The 24,057-nt window shown below is 37.4% G+C and overlaps 1 protein-coding gene across 1 annotated transcript in view; it reads right to left on the bottom strand.

The window, feature by feature from the left end:
* The window catches only part of LOC121459013 (semaphorin-3A), a 307,174-nt gene that overhangs the window by 278,364 nt on the left and 4,753 nt on the right, over positions 1-24,057 (bottom strand). Inside the window, exon 2 of the mRNA XM_041668475.1 lies at positions 19,164-19,241. The gene's annotated coding sequence lies outside the window, so the exon portion shown is untranslated. The remainder of the gene's footprint in view (positions 1-19,163; positions 19,242-24,057) is intronic.

The following is a 24,057-nucleotide window of genomic DNA, read 5'->3' on the forward strand; positions in this document are numbered from 1 at the left end:
ATCGTTCCTCCACCTTAGCGGTTGCATAGTTCCCTGCTCCTGGAGCTTTGCCTCTCAGTTAGACTGGCTGGCTAGGGAGAGCCCAGACACTCCGGTTGCCTCTGCGAAGCACTGAGGTTGCAGGCATGTGCCCAGGTGCTCAGCTTCTATCTTTGTTCTAGGATCTGAACTCAGGCTGTTTTGCTGTTGTGCAATCCCCAGAGCATCACCAGTTCGACACACAGGGAACCCTAGCGCCTTTCCATTCCCTTGTAAAGTCAACACTTGTGTGTGTCTAGGAGCAGGTGTTTGTGTTCATCTTCACGCTGTCACGGGGCATGAGAATAGTGAGGAAACCATCCCGCAAGGCAATACTCAACCTGGTTCTCATCACTGCCAAAAGTCATTTTCTTTTAAGGATTATATTACCCTTTCATTTCCACTTTGTTAATACTGAGGAATGATCACAGTAGCAAAACAATACAAGAAAACAAATGAAGCAAGGAAACAGACAAATAGAAAACACAGGAAGCCTCGCATCAATCTAGTTGCCTATGGTGACCGTTGAAGTCAATTGAACTCTTCTTACGAAATTTCAGGTATGGGACTGCAAACCTACTGCCAATTTGTGGGATGTAAATGTTCCACTTCCTTTTACTCATCTCAATCTAAAACAAAACGTGCCTTTCAGCTCCAATATCCCTCTTTGAAAGAGGGTTAAGTGATTTCTGTAGAATGTTGGGCCCACGTGTGGTAGTGTTTCTTTGGAACTCAGTGGTTTTCCCAACTCCCGACTAGGTTAATGAAGGTCAGAAGGAGAAGGCCATTAGTTTTCTCTTCTCACAATCAAAACTCCCTCTCAGGTTTCTAGATATTGCCACTTTTTTTTTTCTTTCCTGATAGGTCCATTGTGTTTCTGAGGATAAAAACCAGACAAGCACCAAGCAAATGTTTCCGAAAGATCCACACATTCGGGATCTGCTTAGCACAGTGGGGACACTCAGCTTTAAGAAAGCCTTCGCCAGGGCTTGCGTTTTCTTACAATTATTTCAGAATCAAAGCCATGTGGCTCCCAACAGGGAAAACAGCAGGCCGGAGGAGGGCTCATGGGACACATTCTGCTGGACTGGTCGACTCCTGTATGTCTGTTTGGACCATGTGGGGACACTTTGTTTTATCTTATTATTTCTGCTGTGGCGGCGACAGTCCGTTTGTTTCACTCACTTGTAGAGTTTACCTGCAGCCCCCAGTGAGTTTGGAGAAGACAATCAAGCTTCTATTCACAACGAATAGATTTTCTTCACTGTTTAAAAACAGAAGATATAGCAGGTGCCTGAAAATTTGTAGGAAGACGTTCGACATAGGCAAATGGAAATGTCAGACTTCAAGCCTTGCCAAAGGCTGTTCTAGGAAATGGAAGTGATATGCGTGTAACAAGAATGTGTGAGAAAAAGTGTGTGGGTGTGTGTAAACACACAGGCACAGACAATTTGTATCACAATTGAATTCTTCAAAAATGCAATCATGGCGATAGAAGTTCATAAATTCTAATTTATTAAATAACGGTAGCCTTTCTCCTTCAACTAATTACCGAGAAAGACAGGCGACATCAACAGCTAATACAAGATCTAGTCTGTATTTCTGTATTACTTTTTTGCTTTCTAAGACTTTCATTTTGTCTGTAACAAGATGTTTCTTATTAAAGAAGCTACATAGAAAAGGATTTTGATAGCAAAATATTCATTGGGAAAGGAATAAAAATAGCTGTGTAATAGCATAAACCCTCAAATTCTACATATAAAGCTTGTTTAAAAATATAAATTCATCTCATCTCTTCATTCCAAGGAAAAAAGATGCCTACTAGTCAAATTTTCATTCTTATTCTCTGGAAAGGAAGAGAAGGACCTGAGGCAGATTAAGGCATCAGTAGTGGCTTTGGCTTGACATCCATCCGAATCAAACCCTTTCATTCACATCTCAAGTTTTCACTGAACTCAGTGCCAGGACCCAAAGGAATGCAGAGCACAGAGAAAGGAAGGAGTGGGATTAGAATCGGAATTTGGATATAATACCCCTCTTTAGAAAAGCAAGACTTTGGGAATTGTTGAAAACAGTTTATCTAGCAAAATAATAGGATCTGTTTAACAACACACAGAAAATACAAGTGTCTGAGAGACAAGAGAAAGCCTAACCCATAGGAGTCTTAAATGATTTCACTTTATCTGTTTTGTCCACAGAGTAACTCTATCAATCGGTAACTATTGTTTCCTCCCATCTCACAGACACAGGGGTTCGAGAAACTGAACCAAAGTGGAGGGGAAAAGAATACAGCAAGGGCAGGAGATCCACCCAGGCCTCCTCCCCTTGCCTCGTTCTCATTGTTGACCGTTGCACTCTACTGTTTGAGGTTCTGGATAGGCTACTATTGCCCTGGCTGCTCATTGTAAAGAACTGTGTTTTCATCCATTTAGAGCCAGTAGCAGGACTGTGGAAGCTATGTAGGAAAGCCACATGCTGAGTATGAGCAGCGCCCTAGGTTCTATTCTCGGAATCACCAACTTAATTGACACATCATTTACATTTTCAATGTATGACCGCCTCATTTTTAATCACTCTGGTTTTAAACTGCACCCACAAGAGGCAGTCTCGAGTTTGTCCTACCAAGTCCATTGCTCTAAAGTTGTCTTTTCCTAATGCGGTCTTTATTTCTGCCACTGCGTTCCGCACCTTGTCAGATCCACTGAGATCTTTGCTTTGCTTACAGTAGGATCCTTTTTGTAACCTAAAGTTTACTTGTTTCCTAGATGAACTATTAGCTCTAGTTTCCAATTATTTTAGAGGAATGCTTTCTTTGAGCACTGTATTTGAAAAACTAGAATGCTGTAACCTATTAACTACAGATCTCAGATGCCATTCTTGTGAGTTTCGGTCACTAATTGTAAATTGCCCATATAGATGGAATACCATGTGATATTTTGATACATATATACACTGGATTATGCTAAAATAATCTAGACAATTGGGTAGAATTTTGTAATAGGTAAAGAGGTTATGACTGACTGCACGCTACCCTTTTAACTGAAGTTCTTAGACCTCAGTGAAGAGTGTATTTTATTTTCAAATTTCTATAGCTCTTTCCTTAAATTTTAAAATCTGAAAAGGACACAATCTATAGATTTCTTTACCCAGAAAAATATGTTACCACCCAAACCTGGCCACTGTGCTGTAAAATTGTAATATCCAGACTTATGAGGTAGAGAGAGGAGGAACAGAAATTCAAGGTTATCCTCAACTATACAGTGAATTGAAGGCCAGCAGCAACTACTAAAGATGCTTAAAAAAAATTGAACATACGAAAATAGAATAAGAAAGAAAAGAAAAGGAAAAAGAAACAGAGCCCAAACCAATCATTTTTATTTCAGGTTTGTGGTAGTGTGTATAAAGAGAAACTAGAACATTCTGTCCTGGGGCCACTGTATAAAGAAACCCTGGTGCCCACTAAATGCTGCTTGCTCACAAGAGGCTTGTCATGGCCACTGCAAACTTGTGTGTGCCTTTACGGCTCGTCAGCATCGGATAGTTCTAGTACCATACAGAGAAAGGTTATTAAACTTTTTATAAGGTATACAAATGATAACAATATTGTTCAGTGCTGAACTATATAAATGTGATGTTCGCAATACTTGCCTTCATTACAGCATTACCTATCTTAGTATCAGCCACCGCTCCACATGCATAGGCAAAGTTAGGATCCATTTTCCTATATTTCTCACAGATATACAGACACACACACACACACGCACACACACGCAATTTTTAGGTAAAGACAAGGTAACTTTACTAATCGTAAATCTTTAAATTATTCAAAATTTGTCTTATCCGCTTTGCTCAAATATGAGTGTTGAATTAATTTCTGTCACTAAAAATTAGTTAGGACAGAGATTTAGTCTAACCAATTTATTTTATGTCCTCTTTTGATATTTTTGAATATTGTTTATCATGTAGTCCAGGTTTGCTTGAAGCTATTTCTGTAGACATGGATGACTTTGAAATTTTTATTCTCCTCCTGTTACCTCACAAGCCTTTAAATCACAGACATGAGCTTGGCTTGGCATCATACAGAGATTTGTGTCAAAGACAGGGCTTCATGCATGATAAGCATACATCTATCAACTGAGTTACATATGTAGCTCAAATGTGATTTTTGGATGCACACTGAAGTCACAGAAAGTCTCAGAACACCTCTTTATCCTCAGCCTGCCTGCATTCCAATGGTTTCTTCTCTTCCCTTGGAGAAGTCTGATTTTTATCGGTAATTTCAAGATATCTGTTGCTTTTGGGATTGTAAGTGAGAAAGTTATGAATAACAGCTTTTAAAAAGAATTTTAAAAATGTAGATTGCAAACTAATTGGGGACTGGAAATCTTTTCTTTTGCAACCAAATTTCATTAGTATTATTTGTGTAATTATAGAATTATATCATATAGTATTTATGCCAGTTTCAACTCAAATTGTGCAGATAGTTGAATGAAACCTAACAAGTTTGGTTATTGAATGTATAATAGGACATATATTTTATAGAGCAAGGGGGGGGGAGTTCACAATATATACCTCATATTTTTTAGACCAATTTCAGGTAATTAGTCATAAATCATTCCCAATATAGACTCTTTTCTGACTGTTGCATTAATCCAGAAAGTTTTTTTTATATTATTCCATTTCATAACACAATACATCCATTGATGAGGTGCAAGATGGAATTTTCAAACAAAAATCATTGTTTGTCTAGAGATACAGGTAAATTTTATTATTTGACTGTAAATATTTGGATTTCCAACTACATAGATGCTGCTAATTTTTCATTCCTGCCTTATTTAAATAATTGGCACAGAAATTTATAGAAATTTATGAACACAAGAATGCAAATATGGAGCTGGGAAGACGGCTCGGAGAGTAAAGGTGTCTGCCATTTAAATAGGTTCAAATTCCAGATCCCATATAGTGGAAGAAGAGCAGTGACTCCCAGAAAATGTCCTCTGATTCCCATATGCACATTATGTACCAAGGCATGGCCACATGCGCGACTGCATGTGCACAAACATGCGCGCTCACGCTCACGCGCCTCAAGCGTGCACACACACAGAGAGAGGAATTTTTTAAAGAATACAAAGACTATCGCTAATGTCTCATGCTCAAATTTTATTTAAAATGTGCTTGACTGAATTCCTTCTCATCCTCCGACATCTAATGTACATGCTCCATCCTAAACAACAACAAAACCCTTACATATGTATTGCTGCCTTATACATTTTAATATGAAGTTCTAACATTTAAAGCATTACAAATTTCAAAATGAAAATTTATGTTACCATGTTCTTTAAAGCTACAAAAGCAAGGCCGACACATCATAGCCTCTCCAAGCAGGAAAGCACCACCTAGGCATGGGAGGAGCTATTTCCTTCTTGGACATCACTTAGTCCTTATTTATTACTGGGTTCAGGCTACCGGTACCCTTCACTGTCCATTGAGTGAGTAGCTACTTAGGAGGCAAAGCTGCCCCCAGTCCATTTAATTCGCTAACAAGTTTATTCCTTTGGGCCAAATAGTCATGCGGGGCACCTGCCGTGCAAGTGTTAAAGAAGTAGCGAGGAAAAGCCAGCCACAGCTGTGCTGTAATCACTGGAGTGTGCCCAGTGCATAATACCACATTAGGTAGGCATTGATCTCTGCCAGTTTATGAGGTCTCTTACAGAATGAGGCAGGCTCTTTCAGTGAAACCCATCGGGCAGAAATTGCTACTTTTAAGCTAATCCATTTTCAAATTACCATCCAATTGTGACTGATGACCTCACTACAAATCCGCTTATCTAACGCTAACCACTCAGCCAACAAGTGGAATCACTTCTCATTTTCTATTCTTTTCAGTTCTTTACCAAATAGAGACTCTTTTCGCCATTCTTAGTCACCTTAGGTGTCACCACGCCTGCGAAGATAAACACGATGCCTGTTAAATGCTGTCTAATTGTCAGGGATAATTTGGAAGGCGCAAAATGGGCAAGAAGAAGACGCAACTGGAAGGTAACACTTGGTTCTAAGTGGATAGGCTGCTATACATTGTGACTACTTCATTTCGAATAACTGACTCAGAAGTGAATTATACTGAATCTCTGTCTCTATTAAACAATCCGTCATCATAATGTCATAATCCCTTGAGAAATAATCTGGGTGCTGTCTAATGACTCCAGTGGATCAAACTAAAATTGGAAGTGAGAAACACAAACCGTTACTATGAACAACAGACGCTGCACTCCGTGTGTTGTCTAATGGAAAGCACACAAAGTGGAAACGTACTGACAGAGGACGCAGCATCAGAGCTCACAGACTGGACTGCTAATTACCCTCATCAAACCTTGTCAGAGAGGCTGCCACTAATGGCACTATAGTCCGTGAAGGCCAGCGGCTCCAGGAATGAACTCACAAAGAATGTATTAACGTACCACTGCAGCTCCGTCCTTTAGAAGACAGCCGTATGCTGTAAGTGCTGAAGCCTTTGACATATTTATTATTAGGTTCAACAAATTATTGCATGGTTCATAGCTACTTACATTTTGGGAAACATCTTGTCCTATTCTATGAAATTGTTTCATGTTGGCCAGCTAGATGAACTCTAATTGGTGAATATATTAATAAATATGTGGAGATATCATTTACATATTTCATCGAGTAAATTATATACAAGCAGTAATTGGGATGTGTTTGCAGCAAAATGATAGAATGTATGTTTACAAATGCATCAAACAAAGCCTTAGTTAGAAAAATCTCAGCCGTGGCAGGGTGATGGATGAGGAAGAGAAGTAATTATTTCCATGTCTATAATTAAAGCATATATTTTCGAAGGTTTCTAAGTCGAGCATAATCAGAATTTAAACATCTGGACCAATTGCTGTTGGGGAGCACCATCGTGGCTGTGTAATCCACGGTGCCCTGTGCAATGGACTGGCATAATTGCCTATTCAGAGCTAGTAGCAGCACTTCAGTACTCTGAAAGCCCATCTTCTCAAAGGCCTTGGGGCTGCTTTCTCACACTTGCTTTCGAATGGTGCACGCATGTCAGGGCTTCCTTCTGCATGCTAATCAACGGGTTTTTAGTAGCTTGTAGGCCAGAGAAGAGCAATTCGTTTGTAGAGGAAACACTACCCACTCCAATTTACCTGATAGTCGGCAGGGTGGTCAAGACAAGGAGCAGGTGAAAAAGAATATTTCCGTTTCTCTTTAAAAAAAAACCTCGTGTTTAAAAACAGTATCGTGAGTGATTGCCTGTGTGCAGGGATGGGGAGGGTGAGAAGTGTATAAACTGCAGACAGTAGTGAAAACTATATCAGGGGCATCATCTTTTTATTGTTTTAATATTACTTTATGAATTTCAAAATACATTGTATTTCCAAAGAAAATCAGACAGCTGTAGGTAAAAATTAACTCCACCCTTCAACTAATTCTATTATTTCTGCCTCAGATTTCCAAAGTCAACAACAGCTTTCCTATTTTGTACCACACCTGTGGGCACATCAAGGGAAATATACACACACGTGCATTGAGTGGCTTAAGTTTTGTTAGAAAGAGCAGCCTCACAGGGGCGTCAAAATGCTTCTTAGGAGAAGTGTCTTTGAGGAAATATACATCCTAAAGGAATCTGCAGTAAATGAATAACTCTCTGACAAATACTTTAAATTAATACATAGTCTTTGACAATTTAGTTTCAAATCACATTGCTTAACTCTTCACCAATGATTTACATCGTAAGAACTCTGGAAGAGGTATAAGATACTCTTGTTCTAACTGACATTATTTTAGTAAAATTGTGTCTTCTGTTTTAGCACATTTCTTGGTAATTTCTTAAGAATTGTTGCATGAATTCCTTCCATCCAGAATGCACTCATATCAAAGAATCACGGAAGACAATTTCCTTCATTACAAATGTCAACTTGATCAAGAAGTATCTCTTTATTAGTAAAACTATTAAGACCTTGAGAAATGCCTCAGTGGTTAGGATCATTTGTTCCCCTATCAGAGGACCTGAGTTCACATACCAGCATTCAAATGTTGGTTCAAAGAGATAGTTACCCCCAATTGCAGAGACTCTGCTGCCCTTTCTGACCTTCCAGGGCACGAGACATGCAAGCCGTACGTGTGCATGCATGCCGAAAAACATCTGCACCAAGTAAAAATGAAAGAAATACATTTTAAAATATACCCACTAAGCAATTTCCATACGCTCTCTGCATGGGTAGTTTGATATGCAGCTATTCCATACATGTTTTAGTCAGTTTTACATTTTCTTACTTGTCTATATTTGCAACTAATGAGATTAATTCGCAGTACACTGATGGTCTGTTAAAGCAAAGTGAAGGCTGAGATGCGGGCGCTCTACCATTTTCAGCCTTAACACATATGACTGAAAATTTTAGAGTTCAGTTCCCACGAAGGCATTCTCTGGATTATACAGTAATCATTTTATTCTAATAATTAACCATACTACCTGGGATATTTGAAATATTCAGAAAATGAATAATAAAAAGACTATATCACCGGCAAAGTTTCCTCTTCTCTGGCCACTCAAACTTCCAGAGAAGGAATAACATGTGTGTAGCTATTTGTGCCCCACAGAGTGATGCTTAGTCTCAAAACTCAATTCTGGCTTCCCTGATGCCCCTGTTGAAAATAGGTGAACTTTAAGTTTCAAATGGTCATGGAGCATGGGGAGAAATTTTAGTTTTCCTCTCTGTTGCATGAGCCCTGTCTGTCGGCTGTGGATTTTAGTGTGAAGTTTTTCTTAGCTTCTTTACGTTTCTTCTGTGATCACTCCATGCAAACTTGGCAATCAATAGTTGAGTGGAATTTCAACTAATGCGTCTCAGATGTGTGTTCTCCTACCCTGAGGGATGTGGAAGGACTTCACTCAGGAGGCACCTCTGTCTAGCATCAAAGTCTAGACTAGCAGTTGGTCTAGAATATTGCTGTGACTTGGTGGTCTCTTAGTTGAAAATATAAATTCGTCAAAACGCTGACAGTATCATTTTTGTTGGATGAGTGGCATTAGGGTCATTACTTTTGTCGACTGACTCTGTGTGCTCAACCATGAACTCAAGGTAAAGATTTACTTCATTCACAGAATGTAAATGTCATAATTTATCTTCTGCCTGGGGCAAGTTTTTTCAAAAGGATACATTTTAAAATTTGGAAAATATTGGGAATGAATACCACATGCTTCTAGTAAGGGAAAATAATCAGTCTCAGTAGGCTCAACATTTTTATTTCCATATATTGCTTGCTTCAGTATGTGATATGAGACAAATCAGTTTGCCTTTCTTATTTCTTTTTTTCTCTATACTTACATGGATTGTGAATAATTTTCTCTAAATAATATTTCAGCACTAATTTTCATTTATTTAGTAAAAAGAGACTAATATATAAAATGTAGCAATTATATACTGGGATACTCTTACTTTTACCTCCTTCTTTCTGTAGTGTATCAAATCTTCTATGTTGTATTTTAAGGTCTAATTAAGATGTTTTTATGATTATGAGGGAAAGAAAACCAATCAACATGTGTTAAGGTAAAGTCAATAGACATTCTCATGCATTCTTGGGTTTGATACTAAAGTCTATAGATACTTGTCAAAGTAATTTTTTAGACAAGTATTCTGATATATTATTAGAAACCATAAGAAATTATATAAGTAAGCACAGATATGACATTTTAACAAATTATGTCTAATAGAATAATCAACATGTTAACTGAGCAATTACTAGTGAATGCAATGCTAATGAACAGAATTTCAGTTCCCAAATGGCACAGAATTTGCAAGTCATACATTAAGCAGTATTGTACATGTGCTGAGAATTAAAAAGTACTGATATTTTCATGAGACATATTTAGGTGAAGCCCAGAGTTTGAATAGAGTTGGGTGGTTTGTGGAATAAGGTTCATATTGATTAATAAGGTAGTCCAGTTGAAATAATTTCACAACGGAGGCACACATCCATCCAACTACCCCTCTTTTAAATGACAATGGAAGAATGGATGAAGAAAGTGTGGAATATATACATATTAGAGTACTACTCAGCAGTAAAAAACAATGACTTCTTGAATTTTGCATGCAAATGGACGGAAACAGAAAACACTATCCTGAGTGAGGTAAGCCAGAACCAAAAAGAGGAACATGGGATGTTCTCTCTCATAATTGGTTTCTAGTCATAAATAAAGGACATTGAGCCTATAATTCGTGATCCTAGAAAAGCTAAATAAGAAGGTGAACCCAAAGAAAAACATATAGGCATCCTCCTAAATATTAACCTTCATCAGGCGATGAAAGGAGACTGACACAGAGACCCACATTGGAGCGCCGGACAGAAATCTTAAGGTCCAAATCAGGAGCAGAAGGAGAGAGAGCACGAGCAAGGAAGTCAGGACCACGAGGGGTGCACCCACACAATGAGACAATGGGGATGTTCTATCGGGAACTCACCAAGGCCAGCTGGCCTGGGTCTGAAAAAGCCTGGGATAAAACCGGACTTGCTGAACATAGCGGACAATGAGGACTGCTGAGAACTCAAGAACAATGGTACTGGGTTTTCATCCTACTGCACTTCTGGCTTTGTGGGAGCCTAGGCAGCTTGGATGCCCACCTAACTAGACCTAAAAGGAGGTGGGTGGTCCTTGGACTTCCCACAGGGCAGGGAACCCTGATTACTCTTCAGGCTGATGAGGGAGGGGGAGGGAAATGGGAGGCAGTGGCGGGGAGGAGGCAGAAATCTTTAATAAATAAATAAATAAAATGGCAACTTCAAGCAATTTATTCTTTTAATCCTTAAGAAATAATTGAGAGTAATAGGAAGGGTTGAAAGAATACTTTCATGCTATTTAGTACACACATGTAAAAGCTTGAATATATCTGTATAATGTTTTCTTCCCTACCTAATATGAGGCAGAGTGCCTATCTTCCAGTAGCTTTCATTGTATGAGGGATTCTGTCTGCTCAACGAGGCTAGTTAAGGTCATAATTAAATTATAAAACTATAATTGGCATTGCTCATGTGAGCCATAATGTCTTGATGTCCTGTGATTTCATGATTGTGCATGTGTTTGTTTTATTTATCTTTGTATTTTACATGTGTTTCCTTGCAATAGCTTCACATTCAATATCCAAAGAGGATTTGAAATTCTGAGGAGCCTATAGCTCTTAGCATGCTAATAGATGTTAAGGGACCTTTATCTTAGATTCTACTACTATTGTTGCTTTTCAGGTTGAAATTGAAATTTATATTTTAAAGGGTCACAGTTGAACAGTTTAATACTCTTTAAAGTCATTTCAAAAAGTGGTGCCAGTTTCATAGCCGTATTGTTCAGTAAGGACATTTTCTGAATATAATCCCATAGTCTTTTTTGAAAATATCTAATCATGTTTGAGAAGCATAATTAAAATATAGCATATTTAGAGGTTTCCTCTGAAATCCAGTCTTTTGGTGAAAAATAATTCTATGGTTTGGTGCGAAATTTTTATTTTGCAACTTTGAAGCAACAACAAAAATGAACTTGATGATGGAAGCTCAAGATAACTGGTACCAACATATTTAGAATGAAGTAAAACAAGGGGTCCTTAAAAAGTGAGGTTTTAAGTCCTAACTTTTGACGTGTAGTTTCAATAGTTACATTCAGATTTATAGACAACATTCTGCAAATGCAACTATTACAAATACATTATTTCCTTATACTTCTTTCTTTATTGTTACGTTCATTTCTTGTTAAATTCTGTAAAGCAATTACAGAAGAAGAAAGGACTGGGGCTGTTTCCATGGCAACTGCCTCGGACCTCAGGCAATTCCCCAGTGAATCTGGGTAGTACTTGTAGACATAAATTGTTTCAAAGGCCAGTTGTGGCCCAACAGGGATATAGTTTTGATGAAACCCAGATGAACTGCAACTGAATTTTAGTCTATACTCCCACTTAAACCATAGTCAATTACCTGCCGTAATAGTAGAACAGAAATAACATGAGTAATGAAATCTGCAGATCATCCCAAAGCATCGTTTCAGCCAACAATGTCCAAACCTTCCTCCATCAACTTCTTACTAAAACAACTTAGCTTGAATTAAAGCAGACAGATGGAGTTTTCTGTCTCTTACTGCAGTATAGGTGCCAATAGTTATATAAAATGATCCTTAAAATTTGGTCACAAAAGAGGAAAGACATATTAACCATTGTCACTTTAGACATCTGTTTCTGAAAAGTAGATGGGGGAGTTTCTATCCCCATCAGATCTGTGGATACACGTCGTCATCATTTATAATAATACTGTAGAGAAGCAGGACTAAGTAAAATGTACTTGATTATTTGTTAAGAATATCAGGCAAATTCTAATTAAACCAGGCAAGCTTCCTCTGCCTCCCTTAACTCCAGAGGAAGGGATAGCAGAGTATAATAACAAAGAGAAATCTATTCATTCTCTAAGTTCAAGAGAATAATAAAAAAGCAACCATAAAACTAGAACATTGCCAGAACTTTAGAGAATGACAAATTACCATGAAATCAATTTATGTAGAGAAGGGGAGTTGGCAAACTTAGGATAAGCAAGACAATTATAACTAATGACATGGAGAGTTGATTAGCACTGCATGTAAATCCTACTGGAAGACATAGGAATTGCTATGAAAATATCAACGTCCTTAGATTGCTCCAAAAATGTTAACAACAGTCAAACACTGCATCCGTGCATGCTACCAGAGAAACCTGAAGATACTGGTTTCTATATGTATCATTTGGGGTCCACAGTGAACATTTTCAATGTAATAATCTACAACACAACCTCTAATCCATTTTAGCATCAATCTCATTTCCAATCTTAGGAGCAATTACAAAACTGCTCTGGTATCTCATTCATCAACACCAATGTCTACCATGAAATTACTTGACACATGGAAATCAGTTAAGAAAAATAATAATGGCAAACAACAACACATGAAATCAATCACTAAAAACTTGTAGGAGACGAAGGCAATGAGGAAAATACAGAATGTGACAAAGTATGATCCACATTCTCTAGATTTATTTGTTATATTAAAATCAAACAAGCAAGCCAACAGGCTACAAGACAAAGAAACATACAACCATACGGAATTGTTGGGACGTAAGACTAGGAAAATGAAAAGGAAAATGATAATTTAAATAGAAAATTTGAAAGGCTAAGTAAAGAAAAAAATTCATTAAGGAAAACATTAAGAATACAAAATGGAGTTAGATATAACCAAAAATTAATGAAGATATTAAGTTAATGTCAAGGGGTTTAGGACTCTTGGGTCGTAGAGATACAGCAGGATGAGTAATCTACTGTCTCCAGGCTTCTGCTCAATTACTGCCTCTACCTTCTTGCTTGGGTTGTTACCCTGACTCACTTCATGAGGCACCACAACTGTACACTGAATTAAGTCCTTGCCTCTCTAATTGCTTTTGCTCATGGAGCTTATCACGTCACTAGAAAGTAAAGGAACATATATCCTAGAATATGTATACGTGAAAAGCATTACCATAGATAAAACAAACATTCATAATGATTAAAGTGCCAAGTCAGCAAGAAGATACCCAGAGTCTAAATGCATGAGAATCTTTAAAGCATCTACAGAATATGAGAAGCAAAAATTTTCATAATCAAAGAAAGATATAGTTTTCTAACAATAGGAAGAGAATTTGTCAGACGCTATAGGAAATCCAGAAACGAACAAACAAAAATAAGCAAATAGCAAACCCCAGCGGATCTAAAGAAAAACGCAAAGCATCTGGAGTCTAATCATTTATAAAAGCACTCTTCTTTCTGTGAAGAGGAACTGTGCTGAACAATGCGATGCTTACTATTGATTATCAACATGACAGGATCTAAAATCACTAGGAGGCAACCATCAGGCATGCCTATGAGGGATTATCTTGATTAATCAAGGTGGGAGGGTTCATTCTAAATGTGGGCAGCACCATTTGTATCTCAGCCTTGGGGGAAGCTAGTTGAACAGGAGCATTCACAACACCCCGCTTCCTGATTATGTACACTTGGGGAGATAACACCTGCCTCCACCTCTTGTAACCATGTTTCCCCACCATGACAGACTGTGCTGAAATAAGCCTTTCCCTTCTTAAGTTGCCTTTGTCTTGTTATATTTACCAAACCATCAAGAACACTCACTAAAACATTTTGTCTATTTATCAACTCCCAGTCCTTTTTCTGGGAAGTGCCCTTTGTATTCTAAGGGATTTTTCTCCAAGAGAAACAGGTACACACCCACTAAAAGACATATCTGCAATAACTTATAGAAAATCAATTTTCAAATACTCAAAATAAAACTGATCATCAACCAACACTAGATTGGAAAAAAATAATTTCATTATAACCACTTGGCAGAATAAGTATTAGCAATAAAAGTAAGATCTTCATACACACAAGTATATGCATTTCAAAATACTGATGTTAAGTGAATAATATTAAAAATACGCTGGAGTGGGGATGTGTAGACCTCATTTGGAAGGGGAAAGTGTTATGGGTAGACTTGGGGCAGAAAGTACAAGGAACAGGAAGGAGCAGGTGTGTGGAGGGGAGCAGGATGAAGGCAGAGAGTTTGAGGAGAGACAGCTGGAATTGGGGAGCTTTGGGGGTAGAAATTTAGTGTAGTGGAAACTTCTAGGAATCTATGAAGTTGACAATAAGGACTCCTAGTCATGAAGGGTAGGGAGTCTGATTTGGCCATCTTCTGTAGCCAGGATAAAGTTTCCTGTGGTGGGAATGTGTTACATTTGATTGAGTATTTGGCTGCAGGGTTCCTATGGTGATTCTTAAACAACCCAGGCTCATGGAACAAGGAAATGTTTCTCCCTGAAAATTGACAGAGGAGCCCTATTGCTGACAACAACATCCAGACAGCTCTGTGAAGGTAGAGAGGTTAAGTTGGTGCCTGAATAGTACCTTCACACCTACATTCTTGTCTCTTTGGTTCACCAAGGTATTCTGCACTCTATGGAAAGAGAAACCTGGACAACAACCCCCAAAACCTTCCACCTACAATCTGTCCTGCCTCAAGTTGTCCTTGGGTAATGGAGGAACAGAATGTGTGTGAGTTATCAATCAATGTGTTTAACTTCCTGAGGGCCACAGCACCAAGTGTGAGCGCATTCCCTCTACTGCTTGGATGGCCATCAACCAGAGACTGAAAAGCCTACAGAACTAGGATAAACCCAATCATGACCAGCCAAAGGAAGGAAGGAATGAAGGAAGGAAGGAAGGAAGGAAGGAAGAAGGAAGGAAGGAAGGGAAAAATGAAATGATATTCAGTTATACTCATAGATCAGAGGCATTTTCAGTTGTCATCCAAAAGTCTTCCTCTGACATCAGATTGATGTGAGATTCTCCTGTTTATGCTGTGAATACCATTGGTGAATAAAGAAACTGCTTTAGACCTACAGCAGGGCAGAATTTAGCTAGGCAGGGAAAACTAAAATGAATGCTGGGAGAAAGAAGGGCAGAGTAAGAGAGAAGTCATAGAGCTACTACTGGAGACAGACATGCTGAAACTTTGCTGGTAGGCCATGACCTCAGATTAATAGAGATAGGTTAAACTAAGATGTAAGAGTTAGCAAATAAGAAACTAGAGCTAATAGGCCAAGCAGTTATTTAATTAATATAGTTTCTGAGTGGTTATTTCAAGGCTGGGCAACTGGGAAACGAACAAGCAGCCTTATTACAATAACAGATGGGAGTAGATGCAGAGACCTTCAGCCAGACAACATGCAGAGAGAAAGTCAAAGTTGGAGATCTCTATCAGGTCCCTCTTCTTGAGGTTAGAGGAATCCCACAGAAGAGGGGCAGAAAGGTTATAGGAGTCAGAGGGAATGGAGGACACCAGGAGAACACGACTCTCATAATCAACTCAGCCAGGCTCACATGGGGTCACAGAGACTGAAGCAGCAAGTCTGCATGGGGTGCACCAGGTTCTCTTGCATATGCTGTGACTGTTAGGTTGGCATTCTGGTGGGAAACCTGATAGTGGGAATAGCGGTGTCTCTGATGGTTTTGTTTGCTTTTGGGACTCTTTTCCTCCGATTGAGTTGCCTTGTCCAACTATTGATACTAGGGTTTTTCCCTTGTCTAATTCTATCTCATTTTATCCTAGTTGGTAGTCTTCTCTTGGAGGTTTGCTCTTTTCTGAAGGGAAACAGAGATGAGAGTGTGTCTTGGAGAGAGGGAAGCTAGATGGAGTGGACTGAAAATGAGGAGTTTTAACCTTGACCCCAAGGGCAATTGCATACCATCTCTCATCTCAGCATTGTGATTACACCTTCTCCTCACACCCACACATTTTTAATTTTCCTTCTGAAGTGATATGGAGTTGTATTTTTTCTTGCTTCTCAGCTCAGGGCTTCCTTTTCTCACCTATAGACTCTGTGATGACTTTGTCCTTTCTGAGTGAGTACGCAATATTTTTATATTAAGATATTAGATATAATAACTGTAGAATTTATCAAACACATCAAACCATCTGAGAAAACACACAGTTAGGAAATATGTATTAAAAAGCATCATGGATCTTCCCATTTTTTTTTTTATTGGATTTTCGAGACAGGGTTTCTCCGTAGCTTTTGGTTCCTGTCCTGGAACTAGCTCTTGTAGACCAGGCTGGCCTCGAACTCACAGAGATCTGCCTGCCTCTGCCTCCCGAGTGCTGGGATTAAAGGCATGCACCACCACCGCCCGGCATGGATCTTACCATGTTTACTTTATTCAAACACATATATTTCTCAACAATAGAAATATTTGAGCCTGCAAAATATGTCATAACTACTGGTAACACCAATAATCCTTTTCAGATTACTTCTGTTCAAAATTTCAGAACTCAACTTTTTAAACCCATTGCCTAGCTTCTTCACCTCTGATAATGATTATTATACTCATGAGATACATGTTTTCATATTTTATATAAATGAAACCCTGAAGTATTTATCTTTTTGTGCCTATCTTACTTGATTTAACATAATGTCTCTAGCTTTGCCTGTGTTGTTAAAAAGGAGAGGCTCCCCCAAGATTTCATTCCATTCTGTTTTATTAGAGAAGTCTAATCTGTATAAGAAAAACATTCAGGGAGCTGTTAAGTAAAAGTGAATACATTTGTTGTTTCCTTCAGAAAACTACAACAATAGGTGTTAAGTGAGTATTAATATAATAAAAGCAACCATAAGTGGTAAAAATATACAAAATGTGGATTATCTATACATAGGAAAATAACGAATTATATATGATAAATACATATATTTTTCTGTAATTTTTAAGAGGGGGGTTGAGGGGAAAGATAGATGAAATGAAGGCCACATAACTCCCACCTTTAAATGAGTAGACCAGATTTTCCATACAATTTATACTTATGTATACTGGTTTATATATACCTGTAATAGTTGAAACATGAGGGCATAAATTCAGGTTTGCACGATCTCTATTATATTTTAATATTTGGGATATTCAATTTAATATTCAAGGCATTTTTGTCATATTTTGATACTTTGGCTTTTACAGATACTCATAAGTTGACTTTGTTCTCTACTCCTTTCAAACCAATAATGTACATTATTATATATAGTGATGTGAAACTCATTGATACATGCTGTTGGCGTTTTATGAACTCAAATTCTTAGATATTTGCTCCATAATTGAGGCAACACTACAAGACAACAATGGCAGGCACTCAAACCACACAACATTGCAATGTTACCTTTCACAAATGTGGAATGTCATCTAAGTCATGCCTGACAATTGCATCTTTTGTGTATTCCCTCCAAATCTGTGACTTTTGAAGATATTATAATCAGAGAGTCAGGGACTGACAATTTGGTAAAATGGGACTGAAAGGTCAATCTTGGTGAGTATGGCACCTCCACAAAAACAGCATCGAGGCAATTAGTACTGGGAAAGGGTGATGAAAAGGAGATCATTCTAACAATGGGTTTATAAACTCATATACATGTGTACATTCAACACTGCTCTGGCAATACTATATATTATATTCTGAGTAAGAGAATTCAAAATCCCTACAAGCGTACCAATTTTAACATACATCGTGATTTAGTGAATCTGGACCTTGCATGGCAAACATGTTGCTGATGGAAGAGGCTTTTCCACATAGCCATTTTAACACTGGCTTCACAAACACAGTTTCATATATTATTTATATTAGTATGAAATACATAAGGAAGTTTAACTTGTTCACATTAAGAATAATAAATCCAAAGAAATCCAATAAAATTAGATACTTAAAAATCAAAATTTAATTTATGAATTAATTTTACTCAGTGGTCCTTAAGGTAAGAAAGAAGCATACATAAAGTCCTTGTTTCATTTTCTCCTTTCCAGCTCCACACACCATCATTCACATATATCCACACATACTGTTAAATTCCTTTGTTCATTCTCTCCATTCTTTCAATAGCGACATGCGCAGGAAGCAGATTCACAAGATTAGTACTGCTAAACTGTCTCCTGACTTTATACGAGAAATGGACCTTGAAAAGATGCTGACGTGGACTCAAATAACCAGGCTGTCCACATTCTGGACTGCTGACTGTGCTTTGATTTAAGGGCAATTGTTCAGTTTCAGATCTTTAGTGAAAATGAAGATAACAGTAGAAACTGACTAGCTCCCTTGTGCTTGGCCCTGCTGTCTTTGGATAGGTTCTGACTGATAGTAACCATATGTGCCCCAGGAAATGCAGAAAGGGCAGCCTAGCCAAAGGCTTCTTCTGAATGGCAATCTGCCTACACACCAGCCACCTCTGTTAGGAAACCCCTGGGAAAGTGGCCAACCTAGGGAAATTCCTAAGCATGAGGATTTATTAATTCTTTTATTAAAAAATGGCACCAATCTATTTTGGGGTATTTATTCTAAAACTAAAATGCAGCCTTCCTATAATGTGTTTTTTTTAAAATATTAGAACTCTATCAAATATCCAAATCATCCCAAAGGACAGTATCTGGTGACAAAATGAAGTGCTCTTAACTTATAAAATGTATCTTCTAAATTACCTGCAAAGATATGTATCAGTATATCTAAATTTTTATGAGAATTTTAATATGTAAAAACATTTATTTTAAAAGAATCTTACCTCCTTTAAGTTCTTACTGCCTGAGACACATTTCCTCAGTCCAACTTGTTATTTTAAGATGCTGAACATTTTAAGTTCCTACAAAAATAAATGTGGTCATTGTTAGAATTCAGTCTAAATTCAACATTTACTTATCTTAAATAGAGATCTCTCAAAGCCAAAAGTCACCTTGCAATACCTTGAACTACTTACATCTCTTTAATAGAAATGCAAGGTGACAATGCTGGAAAAGAGCCATAGGAGGCAGGCATCAACTCCAGCCATCACCCACTCTGGTTCCAGAGAGCAAGTGAACAACTTATATTCACTGAGCAGATTGAAGTCCCTTGATATCATTTGTGTTTGAGGCTCTGACCATGTCGAGGAGGAGCTGCAACCCTATCACACTCTACTGATGTGTCTTTAATGCTATGATGTGTTCAGAATTTTCATCAGTGCTGTAAGGCTCTGACTAACCACCCAGCTAAACAGCCATCGTCGTGTTACTGCCAGCAAGTGTATGGATTTCACTTCAACACAGGGTTTTATTCATTATTTTTATGGTTATTCCGACTAAAGACAAAAGGTTAGATAAGAGTCATTACTAAAATTTGCAAAGAAAAGTTCAAAACAAACTTAAGCAATTTCATTTTACTATATGCACACTTTGTAGATATTTAAAACATTGAATAAATAAAAAGAACATGGAAAATAAAATAAAAATAATTTCAATCTGATCCAAGATTTAATATTTTATTTTTAGAAAGAATAATTTGCTCAAAACAAAAAAGAGGAAGTAAAGATTCAGTAGATTTAAATACTTATCTTATTAAACATAACGTTATCAAAGTTCAAAGAATCAGTAGTGTGTTATAAGTGTTGAACTAATAGCTACTTCACAGTTAAAACCAAAAATGTCTTTTAACTGTACATTTTGAAAAATAAAGCATAATTTTATTGATGTATCTTTGAGAACTATAAATTATTCTTTTAGTCAAGAGATATTTACTATTACCCTTTTTATGCCATAAAATTAGAAAAAAGCAAGCACTGACTTAAGCAATTCATGCTAATTTTGAAGACAAATGCTAGTGTTGCATTAGACAGCTCTCAGATATTTGTTTTATAAGATGATGTGATTGTTACAAGGAAGGGATTAAGGGGGAAAAGGTCTTGTGGCAGGGATGATGCTTATGAAGACTCAACTACCTGGATCCTTGTGTTTTTCTAGTTCTCTGGTTAGAAATCAAAATCTCATATCTGAGAGACAAATATCACTAAGCCCCTTGCACAGTCTTTATCTTTATAGGTATCAAGTTACTATAAAATATTACAAGAGCAGAGTCTGGGGAAGACAGAAAGGAAAAGCGTAGCTCTTAACAAAGGAGGGAAAGTGTCATCTTGGGGTGGAGGAATTAGACTGAGCTTAAGGATTTGCCTAGCATCCAGCCTGGAAAAGAAAAAAAAAAAGAAATAAAAATAAATAGAGCCTGGGGGAGGAATGGCAGGATTCAAAGGCTATCTCTTCCTGTTGTGAGGATTTACCTACAAGGATTTCAGAGAACAAAAGAGGCTCCTCGGGATGTGGCACTGAGGAGCTAATAGAACACTATCTCACCTCCAATCTTAATGATTTAAGTGGAGTGAGGAGGAAATAGCTGCCTCTTGAAAGAAGGTGTGAGAAGCAGTCAGGAGGCTTCAGGTGCAAGGAAGATAAGGGAGAGCAGACTAAGGTGTTTGAGGATAGAAAGGCATGAGGAGACAGGAGACAGAACTAGAGGATTGGGATTAGTTTTAGTGATGGGGATGGGGATGGCATGAAGTTTCTGGGTTCTCTTTAGTGACTGACCTAAAACAAGAAACTGGCCATGATAAGGTAAGTCCTGAGTTTCCCCAAAGGGACAAGAGGGCTTAGTCTGAGTGTCAGTAGGATCTCAGGGATGCTATAGTTTTGTTTTGTTTTTTTCCTAGGAATGTTCAGGATCTAGGGTTATCTACTGCACTCTTGACCTGAAAATGAGTGTCTTATGAGACAGATCTCTCTAGGATAGCAAAATGGCAGTCTTTCTTGACTCTTGAACAGGGGCTCTATAGAAGAAAGGTGTTTATCAAACGTGGACTTCCTTCTGTCATACATAAAAAGCTGGAAAAAGATGGCCAAAGAAGACTAACATGGATAGGGATGTCCTCTTGGTGACATTTTATCTACGATATGAAGTAAGAACTTTGTGAACAGCTTGGTAAAATATCAGGAAGACAAAAAGGAGCAATAGATAAGAAGGTTCTGGGATTAGATCATGTGCAGAATATCCAGAAACAGATAAAGCTATCAATAGTGAGAGAACAGGGTGATGGGATAGAGGCAGTGGTACAAGATATTACTGCTGTGAACAAACAAGAACTATAAACTATAAAAACTATAGTAGGCTGACACCTATTCCATAAACATAATTTCCTACTCTATAGCAATGGATGAGTTAAGTCTGATAGTGCAGAAAACACAGGTACTCTCTCTCTCACACACACAAAATGTAAATACTATAAGGAGAGCAGTTTACTTTCCTAAGAAAGGCCTCACAGTGCATTCACAATGTTGATGAAATATCACTCTACTAAACAGATTGTTGCTCAAGGAACCAGTTACAACCTTAGCTAACTCTAGCTAGGTGTATTTACTTTACAGGATGTACTGTCTAGAACTCTGGAGAGCCCAGAAAACATGCTGCACAGATGAGATGCCCAACCTCTCTGGGGAAGATTAGACGAGCCAAAGAGGCACCTGTAGCTCCAGAGTAACTATTCCAATCTGACAGGTTTTTTTTTTTTTTTTTTTTAAATCCACACCATATAATTTTTCTACAAAAGATAAAATCTGTCAAAAGAAGCTCCATTAGTGTCAGGTAGTGATTTCTCAGGAACACACTTTTTAAATTGCTGTAAAATAACAGCCACAAGTGAAACTTAAATGGGAAATTCCTAATGCAAATAGATTAAAATTCTTTATCTTATCTCATTCTTCTCTTTGATCCTGGCATTCTCCTGGAAACCCTAAAGGAATTGTGAGTTTGACAAATACAATGTCTGCTGGTTCTTGCTGTGATGTACTATGAACAAATAAAACATCTACTTTCCGTTGAACCTGTTTTTATTAAGCAGTGATTTACTAAGAGTTTTGAAAACTGAAATTGATACTAGCCATTTAATTTAAAAACCACAGTACATTTATTAGAAACACTGAAAACTGGCATTAATATTGGTAAAAAGTTCACTTCAAATTTAAAACATCTTTCTCTTTCCTCATTTCTTGTCCTCCTTTTCTCTCTTTCCTTTTTTCTTTTTTTTAATATAGAATGTAAATTTTTATTAAAATGATGTGCATTATGCATATCTAATTCTTTTTAGTATCGTATTATATTTTAGATTGATTATTTATTTATTTATTTATTTATTTAGATAGGGGTTTCTCCATAGCTTTGGAACCTGTCCTGGAATGAGCTTTGTAGATCAAGCTGACCTGGAGCTCACAGAGATCTGTCTGCCTCTGCCTCCTGAGTCCTTTTTTCATCTGTCTATTATAATAAGAAAAAGATGATAAGATTTGGGTAATATCTTGGAATAAGTAAAAGGTTATCAGTTGCCATTGAATTTTATAGATCATGCAGGATTTTAAATAGTTTTGATTAGAAACAATAGATTGATCCTATTTCTAATACCACCAATATTTAAATTACATTCAAATGTGTTAAATGTATTCAATTTTAAATCCTATTGCTTATTATTAATTTTAGAATATGTATTTAACATATTGAATTAATTAGGACATTTTTGCAGCTTTGGGTTTTGAGTGTTGCCTCTCACATACTGAGAAAGCATTCCAACACTGAACTGTATGCTTATCTTTTGGTTTTCTTAGCTTGAATTGTGAGAGAGGATCTCACTGAGTTATACAGGATGGTCTTCTGCTCTCCTGTGCTTGTAGAGTAGCTGGTGTTACAGAACTGCACCACCACCAAATCCTCTTCAGGAAATGTTTTAAGTGAGAAATTAGATTACACATTTGGTATTTGCATTAAGGGGATAGTCTAATGCATGAGAAATGCAAAGTATGGAGCTCACCAAAACAAATCAGCACCACATTGGGCCTGGGAAGGCCTAATACAGCTTCCATCATCAGACTATTACTAACAGAGGATGGAAAAAAAAGGTCTAATTTTCTCAACATCTTCATGTGGAATCTGTCTTAAGTAACTATAGCACTTTGACCATCCTTAGATATCATCCTTAAAATAGTCTTGAAGCAAAGCATTTCATTATTTTATTTTACATTAAGATTACAATGACCATATAAAAAGTAAATAAGACCTTCATAATAAACAGTGCCCCAAACTACCTAGTTTGTCTTACAGTAGATGTTAACTTGGTTGGAACAAATATTGGGGATAATCTGAGGCCCTTGACAGATCATAAAGGAAGCCCCACTGATAATGAATGTTTATTAAAATCTTTTAAAATTAAAGGGAAACAATTTATATAAAATGTACAAATTGTTATAGAAATAATCATCTATCGCTTAAATCATTAAATTTATTTAGTTGACAAGATTATCTTTTAAATTTTTATTCATATATATCATATGACTGCTATAAATTATTTCCATGAAAATGAACCTTATGAAATATATCCTATCATATGACCCCTTATAAAGTTATGTTATACAATTAAAATCAGCGTCTTGCTCAGTCATCATCAGAGAAGCAAATGGAAATAAACATAGAGACCCCCAGCTAGGCATTATGCAGAGTGCAGAGACTTTGGAGCACTCAGTCCTAAAGGGGGTGTCTTCATCATACCCTCCCCTCAGGGAATAAGGAACCCGGTAGAGGAGGCAGAAAGATGGTAGGAGCCAGTAGGGATG

The sequence above is a fragment of the Microtus oregoni genome, unplaced genomic scaffold (assembly GCF_018167655.1).
Source record: "Microtus oregoni isolate MIOR12 unplaced genomic scaffold, Mior012 000018F_ref0000195, whole genome shotgun sequence".
NCBI classification, from domain to species: Eukaryota; Metazoa; Chordata; class Mammalia; order Rodentia; family Cricetidae; genus Microtus; species Microtus oregoni.